Source organism: Astyanax mexicanus, chromosome 2 (genome assembly GCF_023375975.1).
Source record: "Astyanax mexicanus isolate ESR-SI-001 chromosome 2, AstMex3_surface, whole genome shotgun sequence".
NCBI lineage: Eukaryota > Metazoa > Chordata > Actinopteri > Characiformes > Acestrorhamphidae > Astyanax > Astyanax mexicanus.
Window position 1 is genome coordinate 36,863,943 of NC_064409.1, and position 26,627 is coordinate 36,890,569.

General features: G+C 39.1%; 1 protein-coding gene across 8 annotated transcripts in view; it reads left to right on the forward strand.

The window, feature by feature from the left end:
- anks1b (ankyrin repeat and sterile alpha motif domain containing 1B) overlaps positions 1-26,627 on the forward strand; it is a 441,679-nt gene that overhangs the window by 250,599 nt on the left and 164,453 nt on the right. The gene's annotated exons all lie outside the window — the stretch shown is intronic.

Genomic DNA, 26,627 nt, shown 5'->3' on the forward strand with positions numbered 1-26,627 from the left:
AAAATGTCTTGGAATTTCCATTTTTCCGTTGATGACGGCAATCCGTCCAGGCCCTGAGGCAGCAAAGCAGCCCCAAATCATGATGCCCCCTCCACCATATTTCACAGTTGGGATGAGGTTTTGATGATGGTGTGCTGTGACTTTTTTCTCCACACGTAGCATTGTGTGTTCCTTTGTGTGTTCCATTTAGCCAGTAGTGCTGTGGAACATCCAGGTGCTCTTTTTTGCAAACTTCAAACGTGCAGCAATGTTTTTTGAACTGCAGTGGCTTCCTCCATGGTGTCCTTCCATGAACTTCATTCTTGTTTAATGTTTTCCTTATTAAAACATTTCTGTAAGTCTTCAGCTGACACTCTAGGATTCTTCCTCACCTCATTGATCATCCTGCGCTGTGCTCTTGCAGTCATCTTTACAGGACGACCACGCCTAGAGAGAGTAGCAACAGTGCTGAACTTTCTCCATTTGTAGACCATCTGTCTTACCGTGGACACATGAACATCAAGGCTTTTAGAGAAACTTTTGACATTTGCATTTACATTACAAGGTTAACTTAGTAACTAAATAATACAGTGGTATGAAAAAGTTTGTTAAACCTCATTTCAATTGGATTTTTTAAACCCTGTGTGCACTTACTGTCTGCCCTATTAGACACTCCCACCTAATTGGTTCACACTGTAAGTGCACAGCTTGTATTGGCCATCCTCTGGCCGTCCTTTTTTAGTGGTCACAGGAGGTTGCTCATAGAATATCTGCTGTTGGCTGAATGTTTTTGATTGGTGAATTTTTACCAGTCCAGCAGTGACACTGAGGTGTTTAAAAACTCCAGCAGCACTGCTGTGTCTGTTCCACACATACCAGCATAACACATACTAACACACCACTACCATGTCCATCAGTTTCAGTGTCAGTGCAGTTCCGAGAATGATCGTTTACCCAAATACTACCTGTTCTGTGGTGGTCCTGTGGGATTCTGACCACTGAAGTACAGCGTGGATAATAAGGATAATAAAGTATGCAGAGAAACAGAAGAACTACAAAGTGAGTGACAGGCTTAGCAGTCGTCTACTGGTTTTAGGTCATAGGTGTTCATTTAAAATTCACTAAAGGCTAATGCTGGTTTTGACTGTAACTTATTCAGGTGGAGACAGTTGGCAAGCTGCAAAGTCACCACACAGTGATTATCCAAGGGGTTCCTCCTCTGTAGAGATACGCTAATTTAGGCGAGAGTTCTCCCGCCTGATTGGCTGCCTGCGGGAGCCGCGAGACGTCCGGAACCGGCGCTAATGCTTTGTTTCTCACAGACTGACTCCTGCTGTTCCAAAAGCCTCCACAGCAGCTGCCTGCATAATTCATATATCAAACCCGCTTCAGATGACAAAACGGCATATTAGAGCCTTGTGCTGCCACTCTGCTCTCAGAGACAGAGGTGGGCATTGGAGGCTGGGATGAGTATATTCAATTAGCCACCGACTTACTGTAGCGGCTGTTTCTCAGCGCGGTCACGTTGCCAGTAGGAGGCGATGGGAGATGTATTACGCTGGCGTGGTGATGTTCTGAGTAAGTACAAAGCCCCTGCCAGAGCGTTTATATGCAAGCCATGCAAATCGCCGCCTCGGGCCTGTCACTTCCTGTGTGTCACTTCCTTTGGACCCTCCTTCACTGCTGGAGGGCATGTGGGCAGTTGATGCCGTTTCCATGGCAGTGCGATTCCCGTCACAGTGGTGTGGGAGTCATGGTGATGAGAGAGTTCACTGGTGATCTGTTTCTGAAAGCTGCCAGTCATCTGCTGCATGCTGTCTGCCACCCTCCTCTGCATGCAGATAACAAGGAAGTAAGATAGATAGAGAGAGAGAATGATAGAGAGAAAGAGAGAGAGAGAGAGAGTCTTTGCAGATCCTTCAAAATTCATCATTACTACATTACAACTATCACAACATTATGACATATTAGCTCTATGTTCTACCCTTCTCGGGGTAGAAGAGCTATTTACCGTAAAATAGATTCTATACCGGGCACTGAACTTGGAACAACAGGAGGTATTTATACAGGAAAAGACAGGAACTTTCATTATCAAAAGTCATGTGAGGTGGAACGCTGAAGCATCATGTGATCTGGCATGTCTGGGAGATTGGTTACAGGTGTATTCTGGGAAGTGGAGTCTTTAGTTAGAGAACTAGAGTCCATGGCAGGCAGACATACAATAGACTGACATAGTGTGCATTGTAGGGGCGAGTAGTGAAGTGTTAAGTGCAATTTACAAAATTTGCCAACTGAATGTGTGACATGATGCTGTGCATTAAATTCAATAATAGTAATGTAGTGTTATGTCAGTGTTAAGTGAAAAAATCCTGTGTTTGTGGGGGTTTTTGGGTGTGTGTGTGTGGTGGTGGGGTATATATATTGTCACACCTTAGCCCATGTCTGTCTTGTGTTTTTCCCTCATTTGGTCCCTTGTGCTCCTGTCATGTGTTCCCAGCCATGTGCTCCAGTCGTGTGTTTTGGTCCCTGTCTCTGCCCTAGCCCCGCCCTAGCCCTGCCCTAGCCATTAGTGTTGTCACCTTGTGTCCTGTTTGTAACCCCGCCCCCTCATTACCGGTCCTCACCCTCCTTGTGTATAAATAGCCCAGTGTATGAGTGTTTGCTTGTGGAGTCTTTTGTATCTGTGTCTTGCGTATGTCCAAGTTTTGTATTTTTGTGACCGTATATTTGTGAGTAGAGTTTGTGTTTTGTGTTCCTTAGTATCTTTTTGATACTACAGTCCAGGTCTGTTGCTTTTGTATTTTCTAGTTATTAAAACTATGTTTTAATTTTAGTTATGTTTTAGAGTTTCTTGTTTCCTCAGTTTTCCTAGTCTTTGTCTAAGTTAAATTTATAGTTTATAGAGTTTTTGCGTTACCCGTGTTTTGTTTTGTTTTTATTAATCGGTCCCACTTTATAATAAGTGTCCCTAAGTACTATGTAGTTACATGGTAACAATGCATGTAACTACAGTGTAGCTACTGATAAAATACACATTGTTACAGATTTACTACAGAGGTACAGGTTATGTAATTACACATGTGTTTTAAGGTTAATTTTGAGTTGTGTAAGTACACATGTGTACCAGGGGTAGTGTACTTACACAAGTGATAGATTAAGTGTACTTACACATGTGTAACAACGTGTGTGTACATATATGTAATAGTGTGTCTAGTATCTATTGTCTATTGTCTAGTGTGTAATTAGGGCTGATTGAGTACACACACATTGTTACACATGTGTAAGTACACTTACTCTATCACTTGTGTAAGTACACTCCCCCTAGTACACAAGTCAAAATTATCCTTAATACACATGTGTAATTACATAAACTGTTCCTCTGCATTTAATCTGTAATAATGTGTACTTCATCAGTAGTTACACTGTAGTTACATGGATTGTTACCGTGTAACTACATAGTACTTAGGGACACTTATTATAAAGTGGGACCAATTAATCTCGTTTGTTTATTAAATATTTATCTGCACTTACGTCCACCTCCTCATTTGTGACACATATATTCATTACTTAACTAGCAAGCTAGTACTGTAGGTGGGGGAACATATCCCAGTTTTACATTAAATCCTATATTCAGTATACGGACAGTATGTATTATTGTATGCGCAAAATGAGTTTGTTAATTGGTTTGTTTAAAATATTAGTTTGTCAGGAATCATGACCTGAATGTAAATTCTGTAGATGTAATATTGGTGTTTTACTTGTTGAGCTATTGTAAAAGTAGTCTTAATTTTACCTATGGATGGTCTTAAATGTCTTAAACATCTTAATTTTAAGTTTTCCCAAACCTGCAGATATCCTGGAGAATGGGAAAGTGTGTGTGTGTGTGTGTGTGTGTGAGAGAGAGAGAGAGAGAGAGAGAGAGAGAGAGAGAGAGAGAAAATAAACTATTTATAGGAATAGGACTAATAGGAGTGTTCCACTTCCACTGAATTCCTCGTACTCATAAAGTCACTTTAAAATGTCAAGTGTTGGTAATAGTCTCCAGAGTTGTGTATTGTATACAGTTATGTCTGTACTCTTTCTCCCTGTTAAGGGTCTCATCCAGCTTTTATCTTCTTCAGCCTCTTTTATAGATCCCTGTGGGTGTCATTACTTTCATCTCAGCCTCTCCTCATATTCCCCCACTCTGTGCACCTCTGAACTCTAAACATGTGAACAGGGAAAGAGACAGACCTTCACATAAAGTTTTATTTTTATATCTCAGAATATGACTTTCCAGGGCCGTATTAACATTAACATTTACATTTAGATTAGTGGTTGTTAATGATTGCGATAAACGATAATATTGTCATTTTAAAGCGCCACTATAGAAAAAGCTTCTTTTCTGCTTCTGTGCTCCCAAAGGAGCTTTAACACAATGTGCCAAAGTAAAAACATACTAGCATACTAATACTACTACGCCATTTTACAGTGAAATTAATTTTTATTATTAAGAACAGACGTTGGGCTTCCAATATAAAATTATCCTATTTTAATATCCTAAAAAATCAAAAAACAAATAAAGTACAATCACCCAGAGACCCTATAATAAATATGCACTATTCACTCAATATTAAACAGACCTTTATACAAAAAAAGTAACAACATATAGATTAAAGTTACATTTACATTAATTTAACTTTTTGATGCACATTGCGTCAAAAATCGCGCCTTGTTTATACAGCTTAATTACTCAGAAATGCACCAACATGATTCATACATTGTGACAAACAGGAAACCCTACTTTTTTTTAAAATAGCACTGACCTCACGCTGAACTGAACTTTTTGAGTTTTTGAGAAATCTACTGTGAAGTACACCTAAAGAATAGGCTTACCTTCATATTTTTATGCTTTATTCTTTCTTAAAAAAACGCCATTCATTGTCTTAAAACACCAAAATCCATGTGTTTACTTTCACTCTGGGGTCTGCCATAAATAGCATGATGTCATTTCTGGTGCTGTTTTTTTTTTTTTTTACAAAAAATAAAAAAAACTTAAATAAATAAGTAAAAACACTAAAAAAATAAAATTTTCAGTCAATAATATTTACTTCTATTGCTTTTTAAATAGGTATGAAATCAAATAACATTTGAACAAACCCAGTAGTTTCCAGATTGGCCCAAATTACTGCTGTGACTGTCAAGGTCTTAGCAATCTGCATCCTTGAAAATAAATCTGCCTGGTGCTGCTCATGTATTCAGTCATAGTAATAAGCAATGTAATGAACTATCATCAAAATCCTTATATATTCAACTAATATACACTCTAATCTAACTACTACTGAAAATAACACTTTTGTGTGAATTGATTAGAAGTCTGTACTTTTTGAAAAATAAGTAAAAAAAGTGTGATCAAAACATGATCAATTCCATGAAGATTTACAAATTCTGGAGGCATTTACATCTCAAATGATGACATTTTTTGTAAAATATAGAAAAATAATAGCATGTGGATGTCTCCTATCATGAGGAGTGTTACAACAAGGGGACCTGACAAAAACAGAGAAAAAAAACACAGCAAAATAAGCTGGGGTTCAAAGGGTTAAGGGCTAATCAATGTTATTTTATTTTTTATTCTGTTTATTGTTAAGGTAAATGTTGGTTTTGTGCTCTGTAGCACATCCGTGTGTGTGTTTGTGTGTTTAACAAACGGGTGCACCTATAGGAATGGACTCTGATGACTGACTGTTGTCTAGGTTGATTTCAGTAAGTGGCGCACCTGTGTTTTCTGCTGCCAAGATAGCAACACACCAGAAACTTACCTGAACACACCTCACTACCAGCCCACCACACCCATCAGCGTAGATATATTCCGATATAGCTCTGACACTATTTTGATAGCATGGGCACAAGGTGTGAAAATACACTTTTGTCAGGGTGTAAGATAGCAACAAGCATTGTGCCTCACCTTACTAATTTCCCAATAGGTGTACAATAGGGCCCTAAGACTGTATTTTGCTGTCTGTTACCATTTTCAGATTATGTATGAAAATTTTATTATCAGCTAATTTGAGTATTTGTGAAAGGTTTTGATTGTAGTGATAGTAGTAAAAAACAAAACATGCATATCTTACCAAATACACGACTTTCTGCCAACTGGCAGGAGTGTAACAGTAGCTGGATTTAGTTCATCAGCATTCGTAGTGCAAAGGCCTCTGTAGTCTTTCATCTCTTCCACTCTCTACTGTAAGAGGTGACACCTTTGAAATAGAAGGGCCATCTCCCCTCCTGTTTGATGGTGCCTCCCTCCAGGAAGCTCCATAGCCTCTGATGTGTGTCTGGTGTCCTGGACTAAACTGACAGTGATACAGGTAACTTACTGAAGAGAAGTTCTTTCAGGTGTGATCACTGACTTTTGAGGAAACATACACAGGCTGACTGTCACTAGTTTGCATTTTAATTACCATCTCTACTGTGCTGTAGAATGTAATGATGTTTTCTAAACTGCCAGCAATTTTAAACCAATGTTAAGGTTGGTGGGAGTGTTGAGTTCCAGCTGTTTAAAACAAGGCAAAAGAGTGGTCAAATATACAAAAAGGGTCGATAATAAAAGGACAGCAACAAAGGAAACGCAGAGTAGAAGAGCTATCAAAAATAGATTCAATACCGGGCACTGAACAAGGGAAAATGTGGTATCTATACAGGGAATGACAGGTGATAGCAATCTAAGAAATTGTGTGAGCAGGAACACCAAAGCATCACGTGATCCGGCATGTGCGGGAGGTTGGGTACAGGTGAATTCTAGGAAGTGGAGTCTTTGGTTAGTGAACTTGAGTCCAAGGCAGGCAGACAGACAATGTCAATGTAAAATAAGGAGATGTTCATATTATTCGGACTGAACTGTGTATGTGGGCAGTATGGAATTATTCAAGGTAGAAAAGAGTCTTGGCTGTAAAAACAAAAGTTTGTCCGTCTGCACTGTCAAAAGTATATGTTGAGGAACGTTTTGTTGTTCTTTAAATTAAAACTGTGCAGTAACCTCCTATGGTGCTTCAAGGAACCTTCAAGAAAGCTTAAGGGGCTTCCAGGAACATTTTCTTCTACAAATACAGTCTTTTCTTGAGAATTCCTCAAAGGACGTTTAGGGGTTTCTCCACATTTTCTAATGAAAAAAAACCCTAAGGGTTCCTTAAGGCCTGCACACCTATCTTGTTTGCGCAGGACTTTTCTAGATGGTTTGAACTTTCAGACCAACTACAGGAAGTTGTGGCTCAAAAAAAACAAAACAGTGTTGTGCTAAAATCTGACTCTCCTTGGCGCATGGAATCAAATGCTTATGCCGGTGACTCCTGTATCTACTGTAACTGTAGATTAACCCAGATTAATAAACAGGAATAAAATGAATTCAAATTCTGTTGCATGACTAAGGTTGCCTACAATGGAGAGTCATATTCAGGCAGAGAGGCAGAATTTGGCACAACACCTGGAATAGTACCTCGCCAAACTGAAAGCACTCTACAGCCAATGCATGTGATGATGTCTGGACGTGTATGATGTGGCAAGGTAGCCTTTGTCTGAAACCATGGTGCAACATGGAACAACCATACAACAGACAAAAAGTTGAGGAATCTGACTGCCTGGTGGATGAAGCTGTTGCAGAGTCTGGTAGTGGAGGCTCGGATGCTCCTGTATCTTCTGCCGGACGGCATCAGAGCAAAGAGTCTGTGTGAGGGATGGGATGGGTTCAGTATAGTCTGTGTGTGTGTGGGTGAAGAGTAATAGGTGGGGGGGGGGGGGGGTTCAGCTTCGTCTCTATGTGTTGAGGAGTATCTTCTGCCAGAATGTGGTACAATTTAAAATTTACAATGTGGTAAAATTAATTGGCCCACTAGATAACTCAAAATGTAAAGCCTAATCTAACTGGACCAAATTTATACAGTGTAACAAACACAAACTTTGGTGTGGACTCTGGTTCAGACTTTTGGGGCGTTTTCACACCAGCACAATTGGGTCCATTTAAAACGGACTCTGGTTTGTTTGTACCTTTAGTGCGGTTAGCAATCAGACTCGGGTGTGGATTAAAACAATTGGCCCGAGACCTGCTAGTAGAGGTGGTCTCTGTCCGGTCCCAAACGAACTTGTGGTGAGAACGTGATCCGGCCTTGATCCGAGCCAGCTATCAAATATACTCCTTTTATTTGAGCTAAACTGTTGATATTGCCCAGTTTAAACTGATATTTGAGCCAGATAATGCTAATTAGCACAGCTATGAACAAACGCTGTGTCCATGATCGCGCGGTCTGTGCTGCATTCACTTCTCACAGCCGCATGACTCTGTTTACTATGTGTACATCTGCGCTGGACGTCCAAACACTGTGTTTGAAAGGTTTGTTGTTAAGGCACAGATACACGAGCTGGAACACAGAACCTTTTTGCTGTATATTAACTTCCTTACTCCCATGCCAGACAGCTCTGACCAATCAGAGGACAGAGCCTGCTCGCGTGGTTTATTGGTGCGCATTTTGGTGAATTTAGGTTTGTGTCTATGTGAAAACAAACCAAATATAGGGAGAAAACACTGCAAGTAGCCAAATTCATCAACTTGTTCGAACCAGAGAAAAGAAATACAGGTGTGAAAACACCCTTAGATGAGAAAGCACCCAGTGTCATAGCACTAAAAACACTGTTCTACATAGCAGCAAACAGGCAGGGCTTGCCAATGTTGTTCATGCACTGGGTTATTCATCATCAACCCTTACTTTGCTGTGTTTACTGCACTGCATTACTGTATGTAAAGCACAGATCAGCTGGAATACTACTAGTGAACATAGTTACAGTCACAGTAATTAGAATCTGTGGGCGTGGTGTCACTCATAATTGTGCTCTCTGCACTAGACACCTGATAGGGCAGAAAGTGAACCATTTTCAGCAGCAGCAGAGGCTGCAGATTAATCCGGGGCAGTGATTTCCTCTTTTCCATGCTTGTAGTCACAACTCACCACTAGTTTTCACAGTTTCAAGCTTTTTTTCTCTCCCCTTTCTATATCTCTCTTAATTTCTTTCTCTTTCACTTTCTCTCTCCTTTTATTAGCTTTATATGGTCCATTGTGGCGTTGCCGTGGCAACTGGCGTTGAAGGAGGAGCACATAGCTATTTCTTTGATGGCTTATTTTCATAGGTGCAGAAATCAAGGGCCACCAATTTGCTCCTGATTGAGAGATAAGAGGAAGAGAGAGGGAGACAGTGACACGACGCGTGAAAATACCTTCTCTGCCTGTCTGTCCAAAAAAAAACCCAACCTGATTTCGCACTGCTCCACTGTTGCTCCAACACATCCATCATATCGCACACGTTCACCCGACCCCATCTCACGCTCTGAAGATAGGTCCTCTGCGTGGGCAGCCGCTTCAGGTACTCTATTTATAGAGACGTAATAGATTAGATTTGGTGTAAACAGTATTGATGTGCAGTTACGTAACGGTGAAGTGAGAGGAAAGCTGTTTCAGAGCTCGCGAACGAACACATGCAGCAGCTGAGCTCTACAGGAGAGAGCAGATATTCACAAGAATCCATAGAGCTGTAAAAACTAAGACTTTTGAGCCAAATCTGCTTTTTTTTAGTAATTTAATCATGTTTGGAGGTTGGAAGTCAGGTCAGTGTATAGCTTTACAGGACTGAGGAAATATAGATATGAAGAATTAAAAACTTTGATTCAAACAAAGCAGAAATACAGCTCTGGAAAAAAATAAGAGCGCACTTAAAAATTATGAGTTTCTTCGATTTTACCAAATTAATAAACCTCTGGAATATAATCAAGAGGAAGATAGATGATCACAAGCCATCAAACCAAACTGAACTGCTTGAATTTTTGCACCAGGAGTGACGTAAAGTTATCCAAAAGCAGTGTGTAAGACTGGTGGAGGAGAACTTGCCAATATACATGAAAACTGTAATTAAAAAGCAGGGTTATTCCACCAAATATTGATTTCTGAACTCTTAAAACTTTGAGTATAAACTTGTTTTCTTTGCACTATTTGAGGTCTGAAAGCTCTGCATCTTCTTTGTTATTTCAGCCATTTCTCATTTTCTGCAGAATAAATGCTCTGAATTACGATATTTTTATTTGAAATTCAGAAGAAATGTTCTCTGTAGTTTATAGAATAAAACAAAAAATTACTATATATGTATGCACACTTTATGAAATCTATGTTTATCTTTTCAAGAAGACCCACACCTGAAATTGATCAAATTTTGTATCATGCAATGTATTAAACAAATGGAAAAATGATGAACCAAACAGAATAAAAAATAAGTGTTTTACATTAACTAATATTCACATTTATAAATCAATAAACCAGAGCATTCATTCCTCTTCCTGGAACTCACTCCTGTTACTGGCACTCATCCCTGTTACTTTTTATGTTTTGAGTAACAGGAATGAAAGTAACAGGAATTAGTTTTTAGCATAAACATGAAAAACAGCTAAAAAGCGGCTATGCTAATAGCATGAGCACATTCTAGTGATTTTCCCAAAATGTGTATTTTAAAAATAAACAAATAAGATCTAAGAATGAGTTTAAGTAACAGGAATGAGTGTTGAGATTGACCTCCACAGTGCTAGTTATAATAAGATCAAATATACAGAAAAACAAATGAGGGAACTTAATTTTGGTCTTCAGAAGAACCAGCTGATGTAACTTCCTGTTGTAGGTGTGACTGTGATTTTTCAGATGGGGTAATGTTTTACAGTAACAGGACTAAGTGAAACTCACGGACACAGCAAAATGTGTATTTTAACTTAAATATTATGAATTTTTTATAAAAAAAAAACACTTAAAGCATAGATGGAATTTAGAGTCACACAACAGTGCAAAAAAACATTGCATCATTGAATTTCAATAATTATATTCCATGGTAAAGTTTATAATTGGAGAGTGTGGAGAGGAAACACATGCTATTTTTTCAGTGTTCTAAATTATTTTTATTATGTTTTTAATTACATATTTTACTTTTGTTATTAGGCCAATGTACAAGACACTATGCTTAATATTAAAATGTATTTTAAAGTATAATTTTCTGGGGAGTTTAAATTGCTGGCCATCAGTTCAAGGTAACTATCTTTAGTCCCTTTAATTTAAGTACTAAATACAGTTTATTGCTAATACCATTGCTTAACTGCTTTTGGGTTTCCTTTATCTAATTTCCACCATGGTAAACAATAAAGTATTCTAATGTAATGTAATTGAGGAGGGAGATTAAGTCCTGTTATTACAGGAAGCCAAACAGCGGCAGCAGCAGCAGCAGCAGCAGCAGGAGGAGCGGTATTGAACCAGGACACCATATTAATCTGTAGATTCAGCTCATAGTGGAGATGATGACTGCCGTATCTGTTTAATCACAGCTAGTGGTAGTGAAGGCAGGGCGGAGAGAAAATCTGCTAAGATATTATTGGTTAATATTTTTTTTCTTGCTGCTGGTACATTGTAATGTAATCAGATGTTATAATCAGATATTATATGATAGAATATATTGTGCTTAATATTAGTAAAAAGAGGAACTAGGAACAAAGAAAGAGGTTCAATTTGATTTTAGGTTTTAGATTTATTTCTTAAATTTCTTTATTAAGCATATTGTTTTTTCATGTATAAATAGTATGTAACTACTATCAAAATTATGCAATATTGGTAAAAAGTAATTTTGCCTCAAATAAATAAAATCAATAAAATGGATTTTTCTTGTATGGTAGGCCTGTGGTAGATGAGTTCTGCTCTGATTGAATCATTCGTTATTTTGACAGTTCACTTTAGCCTCATAGCTTAGCCTAATGTTTGTTTAGTGCCGTATCAAGAACATTTAGTAATTATTCCTGAATATGACTGGATAGTTTTACTGTTCTCTCTGTATTTCCTCTGTATAATGTGAGGTTAGCTAGCTGAAGATATTAGCTGCTGCTTGCTTCACTGTCTTCCCTGTTCGTTGACTGAAACTTCACCTGTTTGGTTTGTTTTAGCTTTTAGCCCTGTATCCATATTCTCCCCTAGTAGCTAGCAGACATATATAAAGTACTAGAGACCCAGACCTGAGTAAAAGTTAGAAAAGTGCTCCATTAGAAAAGTGACTTTAATTAAAGCTGAAGCATTCTTTAAGCTCCCAACAGGAGAAAAAAATAAGACTTATGAGCCTCATGCCAGTAGGTTTGGTGTATGTTAAATTTGGGGATGAAAAATAAATATGTATATGTAAAAACTAAATGCCAAAACTCTTGTGTAACAGTTTTTGAGCTTATGAAAGTGTCCCGTTTTACAGTTCTCCTTCCAGATCTGTCAATGACTCGTTGGAAAAGCCTGTTCATGTCTCTTTGCTGCCACAATTGTAAAGATCATGCATTTGTGGGATAAACAGCAGAGATGAGTATGTGGGTTATGCTCATAAAAAATGCCAAAAACTTTTTTCCAAGCAGCCTATTTTGCTGTTGCTATTGACACTTGTTTTGAACTGGGCCCGTGTGATAGGTCAACTTCAAGCTGGTATTCCTAAAAAACTTATCTTGGATTGTTTTTGGAGTGAGCCTTAGTACCACTATTTCCAATCTGAAGGCCAAGTTCCATTTAACGGGTCACATCAGAGACAGTCACAAAACTGACACCCGAAAAAGATCACCAAACACCAAAAAAGTCAATGGTAGAAAAAGCTCTTCGGCAGTGGGAGAAAGGATTTGGCTAATTTTTCATTTGTGCAACCCACATACTCATCTCTGCTGCTCATCACACAAATGCATGATCCTTACAAATGTGGCACCAATTAAAAAAGAGATTAACAGGCTTTCCAACGGTAGAAGACTTATTTCCAAGATGCATCGATACAACAAAGCAATAATCTATCAAACACAAATGTGTCTATGCTTGTAATTTTGTCGTGTTGTATCATGAGTGTAGCTACAGCGGTCTAATGGAATAATGGCCACGAGTCATACTGATGTCTTTTGAAGGTTTATTTCTCCTTTTCTCTCTCCCTCTCCCTGGTCCTTCATCGGACACCGTGAAAACTACATAAAACAAAGCAACCGTTCAGTATATGCTAGCTAGCACAACAATTCTGTGTACAACTCAGAACACTATTAAATACAAAAAGCATATTAAACACATTAATAAGCAATATTAAACAGATAAACATTTACCGTGTGCGCCTTTAGACCTCGTGTTAGCTATAGTTGTTCTCCCTCTGCTGCTTAGTTAGTTCTCTCTCTGCCGCCAAGTTAGTTCTGACCCATAATTCTCCAGTTACCCGCCTAACTAACTCACGTCACGTGACTCATTATGCTTCACAGTAAAGCGGCACTAAACTAAAAGTCCTCTTTTTTAACCAAATATTATTTTAGAGACGTATATTTACAAACACATTTTACCTTCATTTTTAGACCTTTTCGTATAGATTTTTAGCCCTTTATAACAACCGTATGAAATAAAACAACAATGAATTTATAATGATAAATAAACAAATATCCTTATTAACATGTCACTCTGACAGTTACAATGAGTATCAGTGGTTTAGATTCAGGTTCGCAGTCAAATTACCCCTATTTACAGTGAGCTGAGGTAGAGCATTCATTTGGACTACATGAGGAAAGGGTTAAGAACTGCTTAATTGATAGACGTGTTGAAGAAACTTGTCATGAGGACAATTAACCCACTCTTTTCCCACATTAAGTTTATTGGAGTGTGATCAGCTTGTCACACTGCCCTCAGGTCAGCTGTTCAGCACATTCCAGCAGTTGCTCACTCAGGGGCTTCAAACATCAAGAGCCCTCTTGACCCGCGGGGCGTGCTGACCTTCCAGTGCTGTGGACACGTAGGAGGCTAAAATCACACAGCTGGGATACCAGCACACACACACACACACACACATCCTGCTTTTCTGCCTGATTTGAACACAGTGGGAATGTAATGGGGCACAGCGCAGGCGTCACACTGTAGCCGGCAGCGTGGATCTACATATCCACGCTGGTTGCTGTGGTGATATTTTCACATTTCCGAAAGCAGAAGGGAGAAAGTGTGAATTTGGTGTTTTTATGACTGCCTATGACTGCCGTGGGCAGAGAAAGAGAGAAAGAGAGAGAGAGAGAAAGAAAGAGAAAGAGAAAAAAGAGACAGAGAGAGAGAAAGACAGAGTGAAGGAGAGACGCATGCTGATTACATGCTAAGAAACGTATGTATTAGTGTATTAGAGATGTGCCATTTGCAGCTCCTGGTGTTACTGCGCTTTTTTCATGCTCCCAAAGGGACTTAAAAGCTTTATGAGAAAGAGAGAAAAAAGATATGAGAGAGATATGGTAAAGACTTAGGGACGCTTAAAGCTGATCATAATCCTCGGTAGCTGAGCAGTTGTTGTGGTGGCTGTCCCGCAAGCCAGGCTTGGATTGGCAGGTCTTATATTGTTGTGGTTTTTAATATGTGGGAGAGAGGCGGGAGATGGGAAATGAAACAGGATTGTTTCTGTCTGCTTCTGGCCCCCGATGTAACCCTGCGTCGCCCTTCCAGTCTATTCTCTTTTATGAAGCGGAGAGAACAGCATCACACCGGATCTGTTCTTTATTTTTTAATAACATAAAAAAACAGTAGTTGACCTTTTGTGTTGTGTTTAGTGTGGACGCTACATGATGGAAGCACCAAAAAAATATAGGCTAAAAAAAAGAGCTGCCCAGTTTACAGCAACCAGACAAAACATTATAGGTTAAAAATAGTGTCATTTCATGACAATGCAGCATGTCAGGGTCTGTATTTTCCAGAGCCCCTCATACAAACTTCACCTTCCTGCTCTATTTGATCTCCTGACAGCTTGGCTCTTGTAGATGTGCCACTTGGGCCACTTGCATTGTTGTGTGTGAGCCTGTATCGCCGTGGCTAGTTAGCATGCTGGCTAATCTAGCAATCTAAGCATTATTATTTTTTTTACTTTTCTTAATTTGTCTTGCAGAAATACAGTAAAGTTCATTTAATTAAATCCAGTGTTTTTCATTATTTTAAAAATGTTCTGCACCTTTAGCTTAGATGACAGTTTTGCACATCTTGGCTGGATTTTCTCAGTCAGCTTTATGAGGTAGAGTCACCTTGATTGCCTTTTAGTTAACAGCTGTGCTGAACTCGTCAAGTGATAATTACTTGAATTTCTTGCATCTTAATGTGTTTGAGAGCATCAGTTGTAAAGTTGGTGTACAGTGAATTTGAAATATCAATATCAGTGAGTTAAAATAAATGTAAATCTTGAATTTTAAGAATATTGTTCATATAAAATGTGAATCTCTTGATAATATTTTAAACTGAAAGTTCCTGTTCCGTTGGGCCACCACCACCACAATTGAGGCCTTACTAAAAAATGCAGGATGTCCTCTTGTCAGTACAGTGGAATTTAAAGTCACTGAAATGAACCGAGACAGATGTCAACAGTCAGATGTTCATTGCTAATCCCTAATGCTTGTACACCCCCGCATGTTACGCCCACATAAGGACATGCAGCAGTGCACAAACACATAGTGCGTGCCTGTTGGCAGCTATACAAACTTTTACATAAACAATAAACATGAATCAATGAGCTTGAATGAGCAGGGCAGGTCAGTTTCCTCTGCTGAGAAGCGTTGAACACGTCCAAGTAGTTGCACCCCCGAAAGAGCAATCTAACAAAGTCAGAGTGCATCTGGCTCTTAAAGGGAATGGCAAGTGACACGCTGATTGGTTTATTGCATGTTATACCCAAAACACACCCATGATTACTTAGGAGAATTAGTACATGCCTTTTGTGCACTTCAAGCTGCACAAGGCATACTTTTCCCATCATTACGATAGCAAAGATACACTGACATGCCCTAAATCCAGCTGCGCAGTGTGTGATTGACGGCTCACCTATAAATCGCATAAATAGGACTCTTAGTTTTTTTTCTTTTTTCTTTAGTTTTTTTTTTTAAACATATACATCTATCAAGTGTTTAAGATAATTTGTGCTGCAATTAGAAAATAAACCACAAACACATAAATAATAAACTATAGGTTGTATAAAATCTCAGTGTATCAAAACTACGATATACTGAAAATAAAGCTTACTTCTGGAAATTCCACAAAAAAAAATTCATATACAGCTCTGGAAAAAATTAAGAGACCACTTCAGTTTCAGAATCAGTTTCTCTGATTTTACTATTTATAGGTATATTCTTGAGTAAAATGAACATTGATGTTTTATTCTATAAACTACGGACAACATTTCTCCCGAATTCCAATTAAAAAAATATTGTAATTTAGAGCATTTATTTGCAGAAAATGAGAAATGGCTGAAATAACAAAAATACAGAGCTTTCAGACCTCAAATAATGCTAAGAAAACAAGTTCATATCCATAAAGTTTTAAGAGTTCAGAAATCAATATATGGTGGAATAACCCTGGTTTTTAATTGAGTTTTCATGCATCATGTTCCCCTCCACCAGTCTTACAAACAGCTTTTGGATAACTTTATCACACTCCTGCTGCAAAAATCAAGCAGTTCAGCATGGTTTGATGGCTTGAGATCATCTGTCTTCCTCTTGATTTTATTCCAGAGATTTACAATTTGGTAAAATCAAAGAAATTCCTCATTTTAAGCGGTCTCTTATTTTTTTCCAGAGCTGTATTGGAGGTGATTTACAAGTCTTATAAAGGCCTACTACTAAAAGAAAAAGACAAACATACCTCCTGTCCATTAATAGAAATGGCACAGCCAGGTTTAGAATTTAAGAATCTTGTTATTTAATAAGATCAAAATGTGCTTTAGCAACATGTTGAGGAGATTATTAATGATGGTTTCGGGGGGGGGGGGGATACCACACAACCAACAATGTATCACACTCTTATTACATTACATTACATTTCATTTGGCAGACGCTTTTGTCCAAAGCGACTTACAATAATGAAGTACAAAAGTAATAGGAATTTAGATAACCCATTTTTAGATAGGGCTTAAAGGAGGTCGAAGGGAAATAAAGGGATAGAGAAGTGAAGGAGGGGAAGAAGGAAATGAGGTTAGAAGTAGTTAGTGTGTTAGAGGTGTTTAAGAGAGTAAGTGCTCTTTGAAGAGCTCTGTCTTCAGGAGTTTATTAAAGATAGCGAGAGATTCTCCTGATCTGGTAGTGGAAGGTAGTTTGTTCCACCATTGGGGAAACAGTCTGGATTGCTTTGTGTGAGCGTTTTGCAAAGCGAGGCGACGTTCATTGGAGGAGCGCAGCGGCCGGGAGGTAGCGTAAGCCTTCAGGAGCGAGTGCAGGTAGGAAGGAGCTGTTCTGTCATCACCTTGTAGGTGATTGTAAGAGTTTTGAATTTGATGCGAGAATCAACTGGTAGCCAGTGGAGCTCAATGAGCAGCGGGGTGACGTGCCCGTTTTGGTTGGTTGAAGACCAGACGTGCTGCTGCATTCTGGATCATTTGGAGTGGTTTTACTACGCAGGCCGGGAGGCCAGTTAGCAGGGCATTGCAGTAGTCGAGGCGTGAGATGACGACTGCTTGTACCAGGAGTTGGGTGGCCTGTTGTGTCAGAAACTGTCTAATTTTCCTGATGTTATAAAGCGCGAAGCGGCAGGATCGAGCAACCGAGGCCACATGGTGCGTGAAGAGAAGCTGGTCATCAACCATAACACCCAGGTTCCTAGCAACCTTTGTCGGTGAGAGAGAGAGAGAGTCGATGGTTATAGAGAAGTTGTGTTGAAAAGATGGTTTTGCTGGTATGACCAGAAGTTCAGTCTTTGAGAGATTTAATTGAAGGTGATGCTCCTTCATCCAAGAGGATATGTCAGAGAGACACTACGATATCCGTGCAGGTGAGATATCTTCAGGTGAGAACGACAGGTATAGCTGGGTGTCATCAGCAAAGCAATGGTAGGAAAAGCCATGTGAGTGGATAACCTGACCTAGAGAGGCAGTGTATATTGAGAAGAGAAGGGGACCCAGTACCGAACCCTGGGGAACCCCAGTGGATAGGGAACAAGACATCCGCTCCACAGCTCCTCTATCCAACACTTTACAGGGCTTAAAGCATCTGCTGCCAGACACCACAGGGCACCTTCAGATAGCTGGTGAAGTGAGCAGGCGCGCTGGTACGGTGGCGCATAGAGGACCGACTGCATAATTAGCAGGTGGTCATAGAGTTGTGGCTCATTAGTAAATCATTTGTTAACCATTACTGTGATATTGACCTTTGCTGGCATGCTGACACGGCAGGAGGCTGCAATATGCAAATGAGCCCTTTAGCCATTCACGAAAGCTGTGCGTTGTATGCTGTGTGCATTCTGACCAGCTTGAGTTGCTCAAGATGTTCTTTGGGTTAGTGAACAATCAGGACAGACATTTTATCCCATAAGAGTGAGAGTACAACACAAATGAGGCTGTAGTTCCTTGTTGGAGAGCCTTTAGCCTGGGTACAATATGAGCTTTGAGATGGTTGGACATGGATGTACACAGGATCTGTACGGCATCCTGCAGGACATTTGTCCTCAGATGTTGCAGCTGTTCCTATAGATCCTGCACACTCAGCTTTTTCTGTAAATGCTTGGAAAGTGTTGCAACCTAGCAGAGATTTCCCTGAGTGTAGGTGAGCATTATCCTGCTGAAAAGTGCCAGTTTGTAGCCCTGCCATGAGAAGCAACACATGTGGTAGTAGGATATCCTCATATATCGATGATCTGTTGGTGTCACTCATATCACAGCTAGTGGGAAACAAATATTTTTCTTGTTTCTTGTTTCTTGTTCTTGACACCACTGCAAACATTAGAGACAGGGGCTGGCTGATGGATAAGCCAGATGACTTAAAATTCTTAAAAAAAAATAAAAATAAAAAAACAACTCTCTATTCTGCTTCTCTCAGTCCAAAGATTTGTCCCGATTGTACAGTGTATAAACTAGAAACAGTGTCTTTAAGGCCATCATCATAAAGGCATGTCTAGAAATTAACGATCTCTCACCAAGAGGTACACTATCCAACAGTACACTACCCAACTGATTACACCTATAATCTATAATATATCTGCCTTAGACATTGTAAGAAGGGCCAGGCAAGACAGAGACAAACGCAGATGTGGTGCTAAATGTGCTTTATTTACACTGTTTACAAATATATTCAAAGTAAACACAGGCCAGAAGCTCAAAACACACATACCAGCTATCCAGGGTCAAATACCAGGCAAACAACATTATCTCAGGGTAATTCAAAACGAAATCAGAGTCCAGAGCCAGGTTCAGACTCGGGAAACAACACAGTCCAAGGAAAAAAAATCCAAAAACAAAGTCAGAAACACAGGCCATCAGGAAAATAACAGACAGAAACAGCGCTTTGTGTACAGAGAGGGCAATGAGCGGCGACGAGCAATGGAGAAAGAGGGTTTAAATAGGCCGAAGCATAGCTGAATCGAATCACCACTCAGGTGATGCATCATGGCGTATCATGTAGTCCATAGCCTTCTGGGGATTGTAGTCTTTATGCTCCAAATCGCACCCGAGCTCAACGGGAGTGAGAGGAGCATCAGAATGAGCCATGGCTGGCGTGACAGACATGCCTTTTTTTGCCGATATATGAGTGTATTGTCTTTTTGTCAGTTTGTTTGTGACATTTTGTCATGCAGCCCTAATACTGTGTTTGAAAATACATACAGCTCTGAAAAAAATAAGAGACCTCTACAGTTTTTGAATGAGTTTCTCTGATTGTTTCTGAAATTCCAAATAAAAATATTGCCATTTAAAGCATTTATTTGCAGAAAATGAGAAACAGCTGAAATCACAAAAAAAAAAAGAATCAGAGCTTTAAGACCTCAAATAATGCAAAGAAAACAAGTTCATATTCATAAAGTTTTAAGAGTTCTGAAATCAATATTTGGTGAAATAACACTGGTTTTTAATCACAGTTTTCATCCATCTTGGCATGTTCTCCTCCACCAGTCTTACACACTGCTTTTGGATAACTTTATGCCACTCCTGAAGCAAAAATTCAAGCAGTTTATCTTGGTTTGATAGCTTGTGATCATCCATCTTCCTCTTGATTATATTCCAGAGGTTTTCAATTTGGCAAAATCAAAGAAACTCATCATTTTTAAGTGGTCTCTTATTTTTTCCAGAGCTGTGTGTCATCATTATTTAAGCACAACACACACTAACACACCACCACCATGTCAGTGCTAGTGATGCAGTGCTGATAATAATCCATCACTTAAATAATACTATTAATAATAGTCTGTGGTGATCATGTGGATTGAAAAACAGGGTATTTACAGAACTATAAACTGTAGTGAATGTTACGGCTGATTGATGTGCAATACATTTCCTCCAATATTATTTGAACTGCATGCATTTCATGTACACAGTCCCAGATGTACAAAGAGAGAAAAAGAGACAGATTGAAAGAGTTAGAAAGATATTAGCATAAAAAACAGAAGGAGGAGAGAGAATCAGCCTAGAGGAGACAATAAAGGCTGAGGTGAGAGATTTATCCTCCTGCTTTATCCCTGTGTGTAGATGGATGGCTCGTTCAGCCAGTGTATTATAGAGCACATGTTTAATTGCTTGTTAACAAATGTTTGCTGTGCCGTATAGAAGTGCAGCCGCTTGCTGCCAAGAATAGAAAGGCCGGAGATGCTGTCAGAGAGCAGAGGGACTACAACACTGCTGACCAAAGCACACCACGCACACCCGTAAAGCCGCAGGGCATCATGCAACTGCTGTAGGAAAATCACAAATGCTTCATAGCTTCATCGGAATAGGATTTTTTCTTTAATATCAATTGGCTGCTGACTGTTTTAGGCACCTCTAATGATCTTCTGTATATTACTTAAGTGTATTACATGTAGAAACAGATAAAACAATGCAGATCACATTTGACATGCAGTTCAAATAATTGATCACTGATGAAATACTGTAGTAAAAACTGTCATCATCACCACTACACCTTACAAAGCTCTGGCATTTCTGCCTCTGAATCATCCGTTTATTTGATCCAAGTTTTGTTTTTACATATACAGCTCTGGAAAAAATAAGAGACCACTTAATGATGATGTTTGTCCTTGATTTTACCAAATTCCAAAACCTCTGGAATATAATCAAGAAGATGGATGATCACAAGCCATCAAACCAAACTGAACTGCTTGAATTTTTGCACCAGAAGTGGTATAAAATTATCCAAAAGCAGTGTGCAAGACTGGTGGAGGAGAACATGCCAAGATGCATTTAAACTGTGATTAAAAACAAGGGTTATCTCACTAAATATTGATTTCTGAACTCTTTCAACTTAATGAATATGAACTTGTTTTCTTTGTATTATTTGAGGTCTAAAAGCTCTGCATCTTCTTAGTTATTTCAGCCATTTCTCATTTACTGCAAATAAATGCTCTAAATGACAATATCTTTATATTTTCTTTTATTTGGAATTTGGGAGAAATGTTGTCTGTAGTTTATAGAATAAAACAACAATGTTCATTTTACTCAAACATATACCTATAAATAGAAAAATTAGAGAAATTGATTCAGAAACTGTAGTGGTCTTTTTTTCAAAAATATATATAAGCCGAAAACGAGAAAAAGTGAAAATAACAAAAAAATGCTTTCAGTCCTGAATTGCATTCATTTTTCATTTAGAAACAACAATACTACTAATACATTAATGCAGACAGAGTTAAAAAAAATCAGTATTTGGTAGAAGAACTAATTTTTTATCACAGCTTTCCACCAGTCTTTCACGCTGCTTTTGGGAGCATGCTAAAATGCACGAAAGCTGTAATTAAAAGAGATTAAAAGAGTTATTCCACCAAATATGGATCTCTGAACTCTTATACATTGTTATACATCGTTGTTATTAAATGAATATGAATTTGTTTTTGTTGTGTTATGTGAAATCTAACAGCACTTTTTGGTTTGAAATAGAATAACATTGACTAGTAAAGGCTAGTTATTTCTCTCTAAGAAAGAAATTGGTATATGGTTACTGTATTTGTTAGTTAGCTCTAATAATCATTTAATGGCACAACTTAATTTAAAGCAGTAGGCTAATAGCTACGATATAGGAGCAAAAGCCTCAGTCATAAACAGATTTCAGACAGATCAGGGATAGATCTGAACCTTTACACAGTAATGATGATGAATGATGAAATCCTTCCCACTACTGATTACCAGTGTGTTTTCATCATATTTCACATACCAAGCTAATCTCCCTGCTGAGATTACCACAAATAAAAAATGAAAAATAAATAAATTACAAATTGGCTGTTTCTCATTGTTTTCTCTTGTTCAGTCACCTTTGTTTTACATTGCTTTTAACTCCACGCTGACTGTGTTCTGTGTTTTACGAGGCATTGTCTTCCTTACACACTTACACTCTTATTGTCAACACCACTTAGAAAACAGTGCTTATCAACATACCTATCACTCTCTCTCCACGCAAGTATCTTCTGCATGACAAGACAAGTGTGTGTATGAGTGTGGGGAAGGGTGTGTGTATGTGTGTACGTGGGACTGTGGAGTATTACTCCACAAATCCAATACACAGGAATGTTTATTGGTGCAACAGTAGGCCTATCAGATCTGTTAGTAGAGTGTGTGTACGTGAACCTCAGAGGTGGGACTATATCAGCATGTGGCTGTTCGAGTCTCTCACCTGCAGGAAAAAAAACATTCTTCTTTAGCTCTTTCCTTCATTCACACCTGTGGATGCCCGTTCCCCCGCTCCTGCCCTTCAGTTTTAAGGTAAGAGGCACTAATCACAGGTAATAAGAGAGTGAGGGAGGGCAGGAGGGCTTTAATTGGCTTTATTGAGAAAGCGCTTCTGTTGCTTTAGCATCTGATCTGTGTGATTGAGTGTGTGTGTGTGTGTGTGCGCGCGCTCTACTCTCCCCACTTAAACGCTTTGTGGCTTCATCTCCTATTCTGTGTGATGTGCCTCAGTGTTTACTGCTGTTTCAAAAGCTGGAATAAATCTGAGAGTCTGGCCAGGAGGAAGTTTTGCACTAACACACTAATTGTGGTGTGTAGATACCATAGAATCACCTGATCCTTTCGGTGGTACTCCAACTATATGTCTATGGATGGAGAGGCCTAGTGTTTTAAAACATGTTTAGTCCAGATTAGAGCTTAGATTCTCTGCCCGAACCCGACCTGACCCGAGGCCCGACCAGGGTTGGTTCGGGCCGAGATTTCCCACCACATTCCTCGGGCCGGGTCGGGTCGGACTCCAGAAAATAGTCTGAGATGTAGGCGTCTGTTTTTTAATTATATTTTTATTTTTAAATAAAATAACGAAAATAACGAAAACTGAAAGTGAAACTAAACTAATTTATTTATAAGCGCTGTTTTCAGTGTTGTGCCGATTCTGTCTGCGAAGCGGGAGTCGGATTCAGCAGCGGATTCGGCACAAGCGCGGCAGCACCTCGCGGTCCGCTGTGTTAGTTGTAAGCGCTCGCGCTAGCCGCAAAATACGACAGAAAACACGAGGAGATAAAAGAGAACTTTAACCTGTGAGTAGCTCACACGAGAACACGCAAATCTCTCTCTCTATGTGTCTCTCTCTGTCTCTCTGTCTTTGTGTCTCTCTCTGTCTCTCTCTCTCTCGCACGTGAACTCCTCCGCGTTTGCAGCACTGTGTTTAGCTGTTCTTAAAAATCATTGTAATTAAATAATAGTTCTATGCTTCTATGTTACAGTGTTAATTAACATAATTCTGATCATATTTCGCTAATTCAAACAGCCCGAAAACAGACAGTTTGTGGGGCGGGTCGGGTCGGGCTCGGGTTCATAATGACAGTTTATGGTTCGGGTTGGGTCGGGCTCGGGCAGAACGTGCACGGGCTCAGGCTGGGTCGGGTCGGATATTTTGGGCCCGATCTAACTTCTAGTCCAGATCAACGCAATTTCCTCAACACTTCACAAAACTAAAGACTTTAAAGACAAGACAGTGGTAGTAAAGTGGCTTGCATTCATAGTATTAATTTTCCTGAGGATATTTCTTGTTGGGTTACTATTCTCAGGGCTGTTTTAAGGTTTTTGCAGGAGTCAAATAACTTGCAAACACCCCCAACCTCAACACCCAAAGTTTATCACAGTAGAATAGCTAGCTAGCATAGCAGAAGAAGCTAAGTCACCTTAGTCACAACTGAAGCTAAGAACTTTAAACTGTTGCAATGCCATGTCAAATACAATAAGCAGATTGACAGACAGACAGACAGAGAGATAAACATACAGGCAGACAGACAGATAGACAGATAGATATAAAGATCTTACTATCAGAATGAAGGCTCAGGCAGGGTGTTTATGCCGGTTCAACGTGGGCCAGCTGGGACAGACCGGGGCTGAATGTTATGGTGTGGGGCAGACCCGCGGTTCCCCTTTCTCCACTCTTTGCAAAATTAGATGTGTGAACAGCAATGAAAAGTTTATTGTCTTTAATAGGGTTCTTTCCTTTATTATGACATGATGTTATCATTTTATCAGTGCTAAATTAGTGGTCTAAAAATGCCAATATCGTTTTTCACAATCATTTCTGGAACAAAATATCATTCCCAAAATCTTGACAGGCCTAGTCACTGGTTTGGTTTCCGGCTGATTTCTCCAGCACTGTGCTGGGATTTCTGGGCTGAGCCGTGTCACTGATGTGCTGGTTTGGGGGCGGGGCCTTTGACCTCTCCGCCACTCTTTCTGCCAGCCTCAGAAACACACAGACACACACACACACACACGTGCACATTTCCTCACATTCACGCTCTGCCTCTGTACTGACTTTTCCAGACACATCCATTCAAATGAAGCATTCCCAGTCCCCTCCTTCTCTCTCTCTCTCTCTCTCTCTCTCTCTTTTGTATTACCCGTAGTTCTCTCTCTTTCCTGAAGGCCGGCCGGCTCCTTTTCTGCCCAAGGCTCGAGGAAGCCTGGGAACTGTTGCCATGACGACCAGATGTCACCTGTTGCGACTGCGGCTGGAGAGAAATAGAGAGAGAAGAGGGAGAGAGAGAGAGAGAGAGAGAGATAGAGACAGAAATTGTGAAAGACAGGCAAAAGAGTGAAGAGGGAATAGAGGGATGAATGTTGGAAAAGAAGGTGAAAAAACAGCATACAGCATCTTTAAGACACTGTGGCTCCTCAGCTGTAGTTTCTGCATGAGGTTGTGTTTAATATTTCACTTTCCACATTTTAGATCAATTTTTAACACACACACACACACACACACACACACACTGCATTCTTGCTCTGAGCGCAGCCTCAGAAGAGAGCGCACACACACTTTGTAGCCTGCTTCTTCAGGATCACATCATGTTTCCTCCACACCTGCTCTGCTTTGTGATACACATCTCCAACAAAACTTCACACTGTCTGCTGCTTTATACAACAACAGCCTCGCTTCTCACCGTCCCCGCTGTGAGACTTTCCCTCTGAGCACAAGCTCTGCTTCCTTCAAACTACCTTCCTAAATCAAAGAGCCTGAGGTCATCGCATTCTTCTTACACACACACACTTATCCCTGTTCAGCAGTTTCACCTTTTAGGTCGTATTCCTTTCATAAATATATCTATACATGTATCTACACTGCCTGTCTGACATTTAGGGACACTTTGCCTCTCTGAGTGGCGTTTTTTTCCAGCGTTTTATCCAACAAATAAGAAAAAAAAGGTTTTGTAACACTTTCTATAAATTTTATGTTTATAAGACACATTATAATGCCTTCAAAAGGCCTACGAATATAAGCTATAAATATTCGTAAACTTGAATGTTAGCAATTGTTTTTCTTAATGGGTTAAATCATGTTCCATTAGTTATACCAGAACATCAACGTAAACCTGCTGCATTTATTATGAAAAAAGATTCTGCATTCTTGTTGCATGGTAATGATGAGTGTTGGTAAGTTTTTTGTGATGCTTACATTGTAAAAAAAAAAAAGGTTTAGCAGTATAATATTATCATTTATTATTTTCTTTAAGTTGTGATTAAGTAAAGTCATGTAACTGGTTTAATGCAATTCAAGTAAATACAATGAAATACATTGAAAAGCCAGTCAAATAAGACAATAAGACAATACATTTAAATGTTTTTTAATGGTTTGAAATGATGTAAGATATATATTTTACATCATTTCAAACCTTTAAAAAACATTAAAAATTTTAGTATCACTTTATTTGGATGGTCTATTGTATATGCCCTTATTAATGCTTAATTAACATTCAACTAACATTCAACTATTAAATGCAACTAAAGTTTAAGGTGAAAGTAAATTACCCTACACCCAGCTCTAACCCAAACTCTAATCGTAATATTGTAAGGCTAAATGTTAAGGTGAATGTAAATTATTCTAATTTTAAAGTAATAACTCTAATCTTAATATTTTAAGGCTAGGTTTGGGGTTGGATTTAAGGTTTAGGTTAAGCTTTAGGTTTATAGGGTTGACTCATGGTTGAGGTTTGGGTCCACAGAGAATCATTTACATTTAGCTTCAGGGTTAAATTGCATTTAACAGCCATACAGTTAAATGTTAAATTGATGTTTGGTAAGCATCTATGAGGCATCTAAAATGGACCATCCAATAAAGTGATACAGAAGTTTTAAATGTTTTTTTAAACGTTTAAATGAATTAAATGAAACCAGTTACATTACTTTACTTAATCATCACAAAAAAGTACTAATTGATAATATTT